Source organism: Adiantum capillus-veneris, chromosome 26, assembly GCF_014529385.1.
Source record: "Adiantum capillus-veneris isolate H3 chromosome 26, ASM1452938v2, whole genome shotgun sequence".
NCBI classification, from domain to species: Eukaryota; Viridiplantae; Streptophyta; class Polypodiopsida; order Polypodiales; family Pteridaceae; genus Adiantum; species Adiantum capillus-veneris.
In genome coordinates, this window is record NC_140956.1 from 34,681,649 (window position 1) to 34,696,258 (window position 14,610).

General features: G+C 40.0%; 1 pseudogene; it reads left to right on the forward strand.

The window, feature by feature from the left end:
- The first annotated feature begins 8,386 nt into the window (after positions 1-8,386).
- On the forward strand, positions 8,387-9,118 carry LOC147423240 (uncharacterized; annotated as a pseudogene).
- The last annotated feature ends 5,492 nt before the right edge of the window (positions 9,119-14,610 follow it).

A 14,610-nucleotide genomic window follows, 5' to 3' on the forward strand; every position in this document is an offset into this window, starting at 1 on the left:
CTCTTCTTTCACGTTGAAGAATGTGAGAGGTTGATCAGCACAGGTTTACTTGATGATGTTGGCTACGTCACCACTTTTGGACAGAACATGTGGAAGATATCCAAGGGTTCTATGACAGTAGCACATGGAGTAAAGTCTGGAGGACTTTACATGATTTATGTATCAAATGTCTCTAAAAATGTAATCAATGTAACCGAGCAGCCGAACGTTTCTTTGTGGCATAGCCAGTTAGGACATATGTCCAAGAAGGGAATGGAAATCTTGTCTCATTCTGGTTATTTGCTTGGCTTTTCATTTAATGATTTTGAATTCTGTGAACATTGTCTGTATGGTAAGCAAACACAGCAGCCACATAAGCATAGAAGCAGTAGAAGAGATACACAATTGGCACTTGTTCATAGTGATTTGTGTGGACCTATGCCTAACCTATCTCTAGGGGGAGCTTCTTACTTTATGACATTTATAGATGATTACTCGAGGAAAGTATGGGTTTACTTTCTCAAGCACAAGGATGAAGCGTTTAGTGTTTTCAAAACGTTTGTGACACTTGTGGAGAATCAGAGTGGAAAGAAGCTTAAATGCTTACGCACTGACAATGGTGGAGAGTATGTTTCAAAGGCCTTTCAGGACTTTTGTGAGTCAAAAGGTATAAAACGTGAAATTACTGCTCCTTACAATCCTCCTCAAAATGGTGTTGCTGAGAGGATGAATAGGACCATACAAGAGAAGGTCAGAAGTATGTTGTCTAATGCACAGCTGCCAAATGGGTTTTGGGCCGAAGCTGTATCAACAGCTGTTCATCTTATAAATAGATCTCCTAGCAAGGTTTTGTAGAAGGATTTAGTGGCAGAGATGGTATGGTCAGGCAAGGTGCCCTCATACAAGCATCTCAGAGTCTTTGGCTGTGAGGCATATACTCATGTTTGCAAAGGAATTTAGGAACAAACTTGAGCCAAAGAGTAGAAAGTGCATCTTTCTAGGCTATGGTAATTCTGGTGAGATGGGGTACAGACTTTGGGATCCTGAATCCAGAAAGGTTATCCGCAGCAATGATGTTCACTTTAATGAAGCCAAATATCATTCTAAACCAGAGAGGGTTGAGGAGATTAGAAGAGTTGTCTTCCAAGAAGATGGACCTGCACGTGCAAGACAAAATGTCAGGGCTCAAGAGGAGCAAGGACAAGATAGAGTGGAACCACAGGTTGTGGCTGAGCATGAGCCACCTATTGTGCATAGATCTGGACATGTCACGCGACCTCCTGATAGGTTTGTTCCATCTATGAACTATGTCATGTTGACTGATTGCAATGAGCCTTCATGTTACAAGGAAGCAGTGCAAATGAAGGACTCCGGGAATTGGCAATTGGCCATGCATTCAGAGATGACAGCTCTGCATAAAAACAAGACATGGAAGCTAGTTAAATTACCATGGGGCAAAAAGGCTCTACCTTATAAATGGGTTTACAGGTATAAGATCACCGCTCATGATAGTCAGACAAAGTACAAAGCAAGGCTTGTTGACAAGGGCTTTAAGCAAGAACAAGGCATTGACTTTGATGAAGTCTTCTCTCCAGTGGTCAAGATGACTACATTGAGATGCTTTCTTGCATTGGTTGCCATATTAGATTTGGTATTGCACCAAATGGATGTCAAGACAGCGTTCTTGCATTGTGATTTAGATGTGGAAATTTACATGCAGCAGCCAGAAGGGTTTGTTGAGAAAGGAAAGGAAGATTGGGTATGCTAGTTGTTAAAGAGTCTTTATGGCTTTAAAAAATCACCGAGGGCATGGTACCATAAATTCCACAAGTTTATTCTTTCTCAAGGCTACAAACGTAGTGAGTTCGATCACTGTCTATATACAAAAAAAGCTAAGGATGATAGTTGGCTGATCCTTATTTTGTATGTGGATGACATGTTGATTGCTGGCAAGCACTTGGACGAAATTTCAGCTTTGAAGTCAAAGATGGCAAAATCGTTTGACATGAAAGACATGGGTGAGGCAAGTCATATACTTGGTATGCGCATTGAGAGAGACAGATCAAAAAAGTTGATTTGGTTATCTCAAACAGAGTATATTGACAAGGTTTTGCAACGTTTCAATATGGAGAAGGGAAAGGCATTGAGTATTCCATTGCCACCATATGTGAAACTTAGCAAACAAGATTGTCCTGTGTCTGAGGAAGAACAGGCTGAAATGGATAAGATTCCATATGCGTCTGTAGTGGGTAGTTTGATGTATGCAATGATTGCTACTCGCCCAGACATTGCATTTGCAGTGGGAGTAGTAAGTCGATACATGTCAAACCCAGGCAAGAAACATTGGGAGGCAGTGAAAGGAATATTGAGATACCTGAAAGCTACAAAGAGTATGTGCATATGCTATGGGAGTCAGGAGCTAAGTGTAAAGGGTTTTACAGACTCAGATTATGTTGGTGACTTAGACAACCGAAGGTCTACATCAGGGTATGTCTTTACATTGGCTGGTGGAGCAGTATCATGGCGTTCTAGATTACAAGATTGTGTTACTCAGTCTACTACAGAGGATGAATATGTTGCAGCATCAGAGGCATGCAAAGAATCAATTTGGCTTAATCGACTAGTAACAGATTTGGGAATCAAAGAAGAGATGCCTGTGTTATATTGTGATAGTCAGAGTGCTATACAATTGGCTCGCAATCCAGTTTATCACTCAAAGACAAAGCATGTGGATGTGAAGTATCATTTCATCAGGAAATGCTCGAGGATAAGCAAATTCAGCTTGTCAAAGTTCACACCACAGAAAATCCTGCTGATCTACTTACAAAAGGACTTCCCTCAGAGAGCTTTGCGCATTTTCGTAAGCAGTTAGGTGTAGGGTAGTACATCACTTCTCTACATCTCTTGTATATTAGCTTGTATAGTAGCTTCTCTCACACTTAAAGTACCACATTGGACTTTAAGTGGGAGGTTGTTGGGGTATAAAGCCCAATGTGGTCGCCCAAGTAAGTGGGAGGGCCGCCAGGTATGTACACATATTCTTTTGTAAAAACCTAATAAGAACTCACTATGCTCTACACATTACAGTAGAGCGAGTTCACCATATCGTCGTGCTCTTCTTCTCGCACTCTCTCTCGCGTCGCACTTCCGCTCGTACTCCTTCACTTCCATGAGTCTAAGGCATGTAGAACTGCAAGGAGTTCCTTTTCATATATGCCTAGAGCTTGCTCAACAGGGTCGAGCCTTCGACTTTCATAGCCTATAGTGTGCCCTTCTTGAAGCAAAATAGCTCCAAGGCAATCACCACAAGCATCACATTGGACCTCAAATGGCTTTGAGAGATCCGGTAGTGTAAGCACAGGTTGAGAGATAAGCTTTTCGAAAGCATTGTTCTCCTTGGCAGACCATGTATACCTAACGTTTTTCTTTGTTAGGTCATGTAATGGTCCTGCTATTAGTGAGAACTTTTCTATGAAGCGTCTATAGTATGCGCACATACCTATAAAGCTTCTTAACTCATGAAGATTCCTTGGTTTAGGCCATCCTTTTATTACCTCTAACTTTGATGGATCCATTTGGATGCCATCTTGAGAGATAATGTGACCTAAATACTGAATCTCTTGTAAGATTTCGATTAACTTAAAGTTTATTCTCTCTTAGAACTTGAAATATTACCTGGATGTGTCGCTTGTGTTCATCTAATGAATTAGAGTAGATGATGATATCATCAAAGAACACTCCAATAAAGGTTCGGTGAGGCCTTAATAGCTTCTCCATCAAGCGGTTGAATGTGGCTGGTGCATTGGTCAAGCCAAAAGGCATGACAATGTATTCATAAAGACCAAATGTAGTGCGAAATGCGGTCTTTACAATGTCTTGATCAACTATCATTATTTGATGATAGCCACTTTTTAGGTCAATGGTGGACCCTTGTAGCTTATCAAATAGGTCTTCTACCCTTGGAATGGGAAACCTATTGTTGATAGTGATCCTATTTAGTGCTCTATAGTCAACACACATACGATATGTGCCGTCTTTCTTTTGCACTAGTAGCACAGAAGAACAAAATGGAGATGAGCTAGGCCTAACAACTAACTCATGCACTTGCCACATAATCTCCTCTTGTTGAGCTTGAGAAACTCTATAAGGAGGTTTGTTAGGCGGTGAACTTCCTTGGAAAAGTTCAATTGCATGGTCATCATTACCTCGTTTAGGAGGTAGCTCACAAGGGATGTCGTCAATAAAGACATCTTGAAACCCCTTAAGAAAATTGGATAACTCTAATTCCTTTTGGTTGTGTATATTTTTTTTTGCTAAAACATTAGGTTTATTTTGAGAATCTTTAACAAAAATCATGTACACTGAAAGTAGCACCGAAAGTGCCATTGTAGATAAGGAGAGAGATGCTCTTCCCTCCCTCTTTGAACTTCTTGAGCTTGGATGACCTCTTCCACACGGCATAGGATTTCCTATGGCCTCTTCTTTTTGATGGTTCAAAGTTTGCACCATCACTTTCTTCAGAAGATGGAGAAGAGGGTGACCTCTTTCTCGCCTTTTTCTTGCCTTGATCTTCGTTGTCTTGACCATCACTTTCATAAGAGGAAGAGGATGAAGAAGATGGAGAAGAGGGTGTTGTCTTTCTCGCCTTTTTCTTCTCTTGCTTTTTGTCATCCCTCTTTATAGTATGGTGTGGATAAGTATGCGATGGTCTTCTCCATTTTGGAGGTGATGGAGAGCGTTTAGCCCACCGTCTTCGTGGAGCCATCTCCGTCGAGGTGGCGGGAGACTCACTTCTTTCTCGTTCCTTCGGTGGAGGCTCTTGAATTCTCCTTTGAGAAGGAGATGCATCATCAAGGAGAAAATTTCTGAGCCCTTCATAGGGATTCTCTTCTTCTTCCCGAATCGGAGAGAGACCTCTTTTGGAAGTCTCGCAAGGAGGCTTCCTAGGTGTTCTCTTTTCATGGTGGGGATCTTGGAGAATCCCATGAGCACGAAGCTGCCGTTGCACTTCACTTTGGAGGGATGGATTGCCCATAGCTTGTTGAAGCCTAGAAACAAGATAGTTAACAAGCATCGGGGCATCATTAGTAGCTTGCTCATTAGCAAAATCAAAGTTATCAACATTAATTTCACTCTCTTTACTATTGTCAGCCTTTCTAACAAATTTTAGGTGTACTTTGGCACTTCAAGCCCTAGTTGCTACTCCTCTTTACCCCTTTAGAAAAAGCACTCAAGCTATTGTACCCATGGCTCGAATACCATTAATTGCAAGGAATAGAAGAGAGGATCATTCAACACCAAAATAGCACAGGCTACTATCAAGCTTCTAATAGCTCAATAGTGGTTAAGCTGTAAGTAAGCCCCGTAGGACTCCACTATTAAGACCATAGCTCTCGACAGTGATGCTCCGTTAACTTCACAAAGGCTGACACACTGCAAGGCTGAAAAATCCCTACTCTACTTACTCACATGCAATTAATAGTACCAACCATTTATAGCTAGCTTGAGGACCTCCCTTCTTGAGCAAGAAAAGAGAAACCTTGTGCTCTGATACCAATGTAACATTTAATGGCCTAGTAACTTGTGTGTAGCGAAAAATAGCATGAACATAGTGAGCATTTCATTAGAATAGATTCCTAATGAGATTAACAAGAGTTCTTGGGTGGAGAGAGCAACAAAAAGCATAACACCTAGTTAGATAGCATGAACAATACTTCAAAAGAGAGAAAAATTAAGCAATTGACAACAGTTAAGAACCAGATTTGCATGGAGCCAGTCCCCCCTCCAAAAGGCTTTGTATTATGGTTTCTCTCATCAAGAGAGACATTTTACAATACAATTTCTTGTGTTCCTTCAATACTAGCTAGTGCAATGAAGATGGAAACTTCATGCACTAAGCAAAACACTTATCAAACACAACATCAATTCCCTCACGGTCTCAGACCCAAGATCTCATACACCTTCGAAGATGGTGACAGCTAGCGGGGTATGAGAGTAGATTGAGAGGAAGGAGGAGTATTCTTACAAGAAAGATGTACATCTCCTCACATAATCACTCATATTAGCATATCTTATCTTAGTAATTAGCATGGTAGAGGAGACGAGCATGCATTGAAGCTTGGCTCTTGGTTGGATTTGCATCACAAAGCCAAGAAATGTTGGTGTAGGCCTTCCTTCTCACAAGCTTGGAGTAGCCGATAAGCTTTCCATTCATGCTTGAAAAGGAGAGAGAGTCTTCTTTACTTCACACATGAGATTGTGTGAGTGTGTAGGTGATAATGCCTTCCAAAAATCAGCCCCCTCTCTCTCTTGGTCGACCCCTCTTGTTTTTTGCTCTTGCTAGCATCCTATTCGACCTCCCCAGGCTTAGCCAATGGTAAATAAGCACCATAAGTGATTATAGCCTTCTGACATGTGTCCCCTTTTCCGCTTTTGTGAGAGCTTTAGGTAATTATTTAGTTCAACTAAACTCTCATTGGACCCCTTTGCCTCCTGGCCAATAGGAATCAGGCAAGCCATTCGGCTCCTGAAACTGTCCAATAGTCTTTTAGAGAGCTTACTTCTTATTGGTTCTTTTATTAAGTGTTTTTAAATTAATTAAACTAGATTTACTCTAGCCTAATTCTCATTGGTCCACCTCCAAGGCAATCCATTAGGAATTGGGTACACCTTGTGGGCATCTGGGCTAGGGAGCTGACACGTGTCCCTCATTCCCTTTGTGTAAAGGGAGCTTGTGTGTGTGTGTGTGTGTGAGTTTCTCTCTCATCCCCTACTTGCAAGGCTCGCCCCCTCCTATGTAGGGATTGAGAAAGACTTTTGGAACACACACAAAGCGTCCAATTCCCCCCAAGTTTGACCTTTGGACGCAACCTTTGAATTTTGGAACCTTAGCATTTTGGAAGTCTTAATGGGCTGAACCTTAGGGTCTTTTAAGCCCATTGTTGCACATGGCTCTTTTACAGATGGCCCCCCCTTTGGATCCCTATTTTCCCTCCTTTGGATCCCTACTGTGGCCGGTCTGCTAGCTTAACCAATATTCTAGTTTTTTCTCCCCTGGTACTTCCCCATATTAAATGATCAGTTTAACATGAGAAAATCATTTAGGAGAATTAGATATTGATTATTATGTTACACACACACACACACACACACAGAGAGAGAGAGAGAGAGAGAGAGAGAGAGAGAGAGAGAGAGAGAGAGAGAGAGAGAGAGAGCTCACCCAAGTCTTCATACAAAAAACATGCTAAAGAGAGAGACAAAAACTTGTTTCATTGATCTGTAGGGTCCTTCACCATAGCTGTACAACCCACAATATCGTTAAAAGAAACACTAAGTGATTCTTTTAGGGGACATGCACATGGCTCGGCCTATTGAGTCTTTAAAATTCTAAAAACCAAAAAAAATTATTCTACTCATGAAAACTTTGAGTCAAACCTAATTGGATTTCCCCGTTATGGGCAAAGCCTTTCCTCCCTTATACGGTCCCTGTGGTCGGTAAATACTTTGTCCCTGTGGTCGGTAAATACTTTGTCCCTCCTACTGTAGAAATCGGCACTTTTTGCATCATCTGTTAGTACATGCATTTGCTCCCTTATACGGTCCCTGTGGTCGGTAAATACTTTGTCCCTCCTACTGTAGAAATCGGCACTTTTTGCATCATCTGTTAGTACATGCATTTGCTTCCTTGCAATAAACATTACGAACATTATTTAGTCTTATCTATATCTAATGCTACATTGTAGCGATTTTTGCATTACACATGAAACCCAAAAGTTACTTGAGTGATCTTTTAAAAAACTAAGATGATGGTAGATAGCAAATCTTTCATCATTTGGGATAGTGTTGACCTTAGAAAAATAGTTTGGCCTTGCAAGTACATCTTCTAATTTGCGGGCTTGTTCGATGATGGAGTTGGGCGAGGAATTTGTCCTTGAGCTAACTAATTTTTTAATGGCAACCCAAGAAATAGAGAAGTTGTGGGAGGAGAGTTCTTATTATTTGTTTGGTCAATCTAAGCCAAAAACCACCCTTTTACATATATGGATTGATGATCATGTTGGGTGGGATGGGAATCTAGAGCTCCTTCTTTTGAAAGAGAGTTTGAGTCTTGTTAATTACTACATGTCTATTGGCGCAGGTCCAGTTTGGTAAATGTAGATGTTATCTTACAAAGAATGGAGGAACTTTCATCTATTATTCCTTCTAGAAAACTATTTCTGAGTGACTCCTATTATTCTCTTTTGAGGAGATGAGAAATGGATGTCACAACTTTCATGTAATTTGAAAGATTTGATGTAATGTCTCAATTATAAAGACTATTGTTTTTTAATTTGATGAAAGATGGTTTTAAGTGAAGAAATATCAGAAATTTGAAATATACTCTATGTTCCACTTTTGTGTCAAATAGATGGAGCCTAGAGACACAAGGCTACATAGGTGCCAATGTAATTATAAGTTCAAGCATAGCTCTCTTGGGTATGAGCTTGTTAGTAGGAGGACATATTACAAGCACCTTTGCCATGATCGCAATGGGGATCTTCATCCAAGCATAAGTATTTGAAATTTTGAGCATCCCACCTCCAACTCTCTACCTACTACTGCGGTCGAGACTGCTCAAACATCATCACATCAAGCACCTAGAAAAGAATGGTGTTCATTCAAAGCATATTGCTATGGTGGAAGGTTGGTAGCTCCATCAACCTATAAAAGATATCAAGATGCTGAGACTAGATATCAAGAAATGAACTCGGTATTTGGCATTCAAAGTATACATGATTCACAGTGTCAAGAGACCATTGTACCTACAAGCACAAACGAACGTCAATCGGATTTGAATTTTCAAATCCTTGAATATAGTACTTTTGAAGCTATCGTAGATGAAAATCACGATCATGGATTTGAAGAGAATGAGCCTGCTATCTTCCATAGCTATGAAGCTCCTGCGATTGGTGAAGGTGGTCAAAACCTTTAAGAGCATGAGAATGCAAGGACACTTGACAATGAAGATCTACTAAACAACGAGCAAGAAGAACAACAGGAGGAAGATGTGGCCAATACAGATGATAATATTCTTAAAAAAATAGTTCAAATGCAAGCCCTAGGGGATGAACATCAGGTCTCTATTGATTTTCAAGATTAGATGCTAAAGCTTTTGTTTAGAAAAAGCACAGAGAATGGTGCGTGTAGAGAGTTTGAGTTCTCTCTTGGTAAAGCTTCTAGACAGTTGGGAAGGCAACCTTGGTGGCATCAATGCTCCATCATGTTGGCCAGAGTTGAACACAATGTAGAGAAGCCTCATTATGGTAGACATTGAGAGATATCTCATTTGTATGGGTTTAAAGGGTAATACTCATCATCCTATTTTGTACGACCCAATAAATCAGGATAAGTATGTGGGAAATGCTGTGTTGTGCTTATGTCAACAACCTGAAGGATGCAAGGGTAGGAAATTGAAAAAGGATTGTCCACATCATTGTGAAAGATGCACTAAGTGTGCTTTGCCACAAAAACAAATGATTTTCTTTGACTATCTTCCTATTCAAAAGCAGTTAGAGCTTATATATTCTTCTCGTACAGTGTGCCATGATATCTTGTGTATGTGGCGTCACAAGGATAGAGGTTGAATCGCTAGACCACAGATCTATCTATAGTTATTGATGAATTTTGGGATGGTGCCAAGTGTAAGGATACTCAAGACTTTTGGAACCCAACTTCAACCTTTGAGCTTTCTATCATTTGTGAAAGATGTGGACACTCTTACAAGGCATGGCCACCAACATATGCTGTTGATGAGTTATCCTTGAATTGGACCAAGGATCAATAAATGTATGCTTTTTACATACAAGTCATGTCGTAGATTGATCATCAAAAGCCCAAAGAAGATCGTCAAGATATCTCGCTTCTCTCAAAGCCTTAGCTTCTTGCTCATTTTTGAAAATTTTATTTATACTTTTGTATTTTGATTGGATCCTTTACTATATTATGATTGTTAGGGAGATCCTCAAAACTTTGCACTATTGCTCCATTGGGATGATTTTCAATCATAAAAAACGACACAAAAAAATTGCGGGGTTGTGGAAATTAGAGTTTTGATTTCTGGAAAGAACTCTATCTTACAGCCTATACCCATTCTCTTTATCCCTTTCAGTTGTAGGAAGATTATTGGAGCATCTGGAGATCTTTTTCATGTATTTTTGGAGCCACTAGTGAGGGAGTTAGAGGAATTATATGTAGATGTATTTCAAGTTAATAACAATTATCCTTCTCACTTGATTGATGCGACATTGGCCTCCTCAACGGACATCAGGTTGCATGCAATGGTAATGATGGTCACTGGAGACCACCCTGCTCAATGCAAGATTGGGCTATTTAAGGATGGTGGACAACACTTTTGTCGTAGGGACAAGGCATCTTCCACTTTGAATTCATCAAGCTCAAGGTTTCAAGGGAGATATCTCTATGACACAAATCGCTTCCAATATTGTTATCCACCTCCCAAGAGAAGTATAGTTGAAATGCATGCTGCCTTGTCGCGATCCATTAGAGTAACTTCTCAAACTCAATGCAAAGGGATACTAAAGAGTGTGGGGTTGAGTGGAAAATCAAGCTTATGGAGATTATATGAGCTTTATGGCTTTGACTTGTCATTGGATCTTGTCTATGACACAATGCACATTCTCTTATTGAATGTTAAAGTATTTATCATTGCTTATGAAGAACTCAACCAATGACATGAAGCGCAGGATTGATGATATATCAGCAAGGGCCCTAAGTTGTGATCCATCAACAATACACCATGGACATTGGCCTAGAAACCCAAGCAAGTATCATGAAAGCTACAAGGCATAAGAGAACCATAAATTTATACAATGGTGTCTTCCATTTGTCTTGCTTGAGGTAGAGGGTTTTCCAAAAATAGTGGAAGACTTGGGACTGTTGTTGATTGATGTTGCCCACATCTTTTTTAACTATACCAGAGACCATGGGTGGTCTAAGGAGGCTATAAAAGTAGCACAAACCCTTCTTGCATCTTGGAGAGTCAGGAGTAAAGAGTCGTTGGGTGCAAACTCTTCACCACTCGAGCATGTGGCAGGTATGACTTCTTTGTGGTCTCTACAACCCACCTTCTCTAAGCCATATGCTCTTTGATGTAATTCTAACTTAGGATGTATTTTATTGTAAAGGTAGTGGAGAGATTCTAGGTGATGTCATTCACCATGGAAATCATGATGTTGTTTGGTGCTTTATATATGAATGCCTTGTCTCTACCTATGTCAACATCAAGTCGAACAACAAAGAGAGTCACAAATCTCATTTACGAACTTCCATAAGAGAAAGCTTCTTACATGGGTCTTGTCCCAAATTCAAAATGATAAGGATAGAATTTTTACTTATCAAAGATTATATGGAGAGATCCACTCTGTAATCATGGCACCCCAAGGACATAGGATAGATGAGGGCAATATTCTTCATTGTCAACAATAGCACAAAAATGGAATCTTGAGAGTATCATCCATGATAAAGGCAAAGGAGTTGTGGAATGGTCACTTAGCATACGGATGTGACTATCCATGTGGAAGATTCATTCATGAGAAAGGCATCATCATCGGTCCACGAAGGAAAATCTGGAGACTGCCATCAAGTGAGGAGCAACAATTTATGAGTTAGTATGGGTTCAATGCTCCTAAAGTGTTACAGCACAAGAAGATTCTATTCAAAGGAGAAGTATTTAGTGTAGGAGATACATTTGTGGTGAGATCTGATAATTATCAAGAGAATGCAGCTTCTATAGGTGAGTGGAAAGCACGTATTAGATCCTTCTTTACTTTGCAATCCCATGAAGAAATTATACTATTTTTTGGTGCAGATTATTATAGACAGTCAATCCTGGTTGAAGAAGATGTTGAAAAGTTGAATGTGGATCCGATTACAGAATGAGCGTACTTCAAATCACCCCTATGCCTTTCTCTTGGGACTGTATAAGAAAAGTCAATTCACTACTACACAAGTTCATACCGTGGAGGTTTCAAAATTGTATTATTGCCTATGAGACTAAAGATAAAGGCATTTGTAGGCCCTTATTGAGTGTTGGATGTGTTGGATCTGTACCTCCATGGCTTGAGGAGAAGGACATAGTCCAAGTCAAAGAGTTTGTTGATGAAGAATCTTTCGCTTTTCAACTAGCATATGTTGTTGTTTGAGAGGTAGACTCTACTTTAAAGTGAGTACGACTAACAAAACTTCAAGCAATGCAGCTATTCCCAATGGAGAACGACTACCGAATGAGGATTGGAAGCTTATATCAACTTGCTCATCTGTAGTCCAAGGATGGAAAGTTTTAAAGCAAAGAAGAGTTATAGATCAGGATGGAAAAGTGAAGTTCCTACCATGCATGTGGCAACAGGCATGACATGCATCAAAATGGATATTATTTATCTCTTGCTCTATGTAGAAGCTATGCTTGTATGTTCTTTTTTGTTTCAATTTTCATGAATGATTTTAGAGACATGTTAATTTATTAAAATTTTATAGTGGTGTCAATTTTTTAATTTGTATTCATATTGTATTTTTATTTATCACAAAGCTTAGATGTCTTTTTAATAGCATTTAAGTGGTCAAATTTTTCTTGAATTTATAGCTTAGATGGTTGAGAATGATGTCCCTATCCCTTCATACGACGACATCTTTTGCCCACCCGAACCAAAGTTAAGAGAGCCAAATAGAATGTATGAAAAGAAGCTTTTGGAGATTTACTTCGACGAGCAACATAGAGTACTCTTAGACAACTATAAGATGGTTAGAAGATTGTTTAAGAACTATCCTTTTGTGGACGATTTGCACCACAATTGTCTTGAGCAACAGAAATTCACGATCTTATTTCAACTAAGATCGATGAATTAGCACCTTTGAAGTTTGGATTCGGCAAGGAAACCTATAAATGGGAGGAGACACACATTTATCAGTTTGTGCTGACCTATGGACAATCGCAACGAAAATATGATAAGAAGAAGATTAAAAATATAAAACATATATGAGAATCTTTATGTGTATATATTTTGTAAGAATAAAGATATTTGGCTTCATAGGGGCCTTATGAAAGAAATTAACTAAACTCGTCTTACTTTTCAAGGCACATGGCACTGTAAAAAAAGAAAATGGTGGTGTTGTACGTTGATTTGAAAGCTGCAACCGTAGAGACGGTACTTATATTTTGACATTTCTTTCTTATGTTAGATGTATATGCCATGTGTTTACTTACTTATGTGTTTCTATAGCTGTATAGCATTGAGCTAGTAGACGTAAACCCTAAATTATGTGATGATGTGGGAGAGAAGACTCATGTGGATTATATGCCATTGGTGACACCGCTTGCTGATTAAGGTGTTTGAGGTGCTTGTTGTGCTTGTTGACTAAGGTGCTTGAGGTGCTTAATGACTAAGGTGCTAAGGTGCTCCATGAATAAGGTGCTTGAGGGGCTTAATTAAAGTGTTCCAAAAGTCAACAAGGATCCCTACACATGGGGGGCGGGTGTGTAGGGGGGCGGGGTGGAGGGGGGGAGGGAGCCCTACTTGTAGGAGCATGAGAGAGAACAAAGACAGCCTCACACAAGGCAAGCCTCGTCTAAAGAGGCAACAAGGACACATGTCAAGCTCCTCTCCATGTTTCCATTATAAGGTGCCTAAAGCCTATTGGTTGGCCTCTAAAGGGGTCAAATAATCTTTTAGCTAATTAAATTAATTGTTTATGCATTTATCAAGTCCTCTCTCTCAAAGGGAAAAGGGGGACACTTGTCCTAAGGCTAGCATGGTTGCTTGATATGCACTTTGCATGTGATTGGCTAAGCTTGTAGGGGTCCAATCAATTTGAATCTTGAGCTACAATGAGGGGTCGACCAAGGAAACTAGGGGCTTGCTTGTAGGATATACTCTCTCTCTCTCTCTCTCTCTCTCTCTCTCTCTCTCTCTCTCATTGTGTAAAGTGCAAAGTGCAAGAGCTCCATCTCCTTCTCCAAGCTTGTTGAGAAGTTGAGAGCATACACCAACACTCTTGGATATGGAATGCAAAGCCAACCAAAAGTCATTCTCTCTCTCTCTCTCTCTCTCTCTCTCTCTCTCTCTCTCTCACACACACACACACACACACACACACACACACACACACACACACACACACACATTATGTAAAGTGCAAAGTGCAAGAGCTCCATCTCCTTCTCCAAGCTTGTTGAGAAGTTGAGAGCATACACCAACACTCTTGGCTATGGAATGCAAAACCAACCAAGATTCATGCTTCAATGCTTAAGATTGCCATCTTCTACATATTTATTTTACTATGCTATTATGCTATGCTAAGCAAGAAGAGTGATGATAAGTGAGGAACTATTTATTTCTCATATGGATGTTTCTTCTTCCTCTTCCCTACCCTCATCCCCTACTAGCTCTGTCCACCTTCAAAGGTGTTTGAGGCCTTGGGACTGAGGCCGGGGATGGTTAATGCTTTTACATAGTTTTATGTTATGCCCGTGATGCAGGAAGATTTCCATCTTCATTGCATCACCTAGGTCACAAGGAACACAAATATTGTTTTGTGCCAAGTCTCTCTTTATGGGAGAATCTATAATACAAAAGCCTA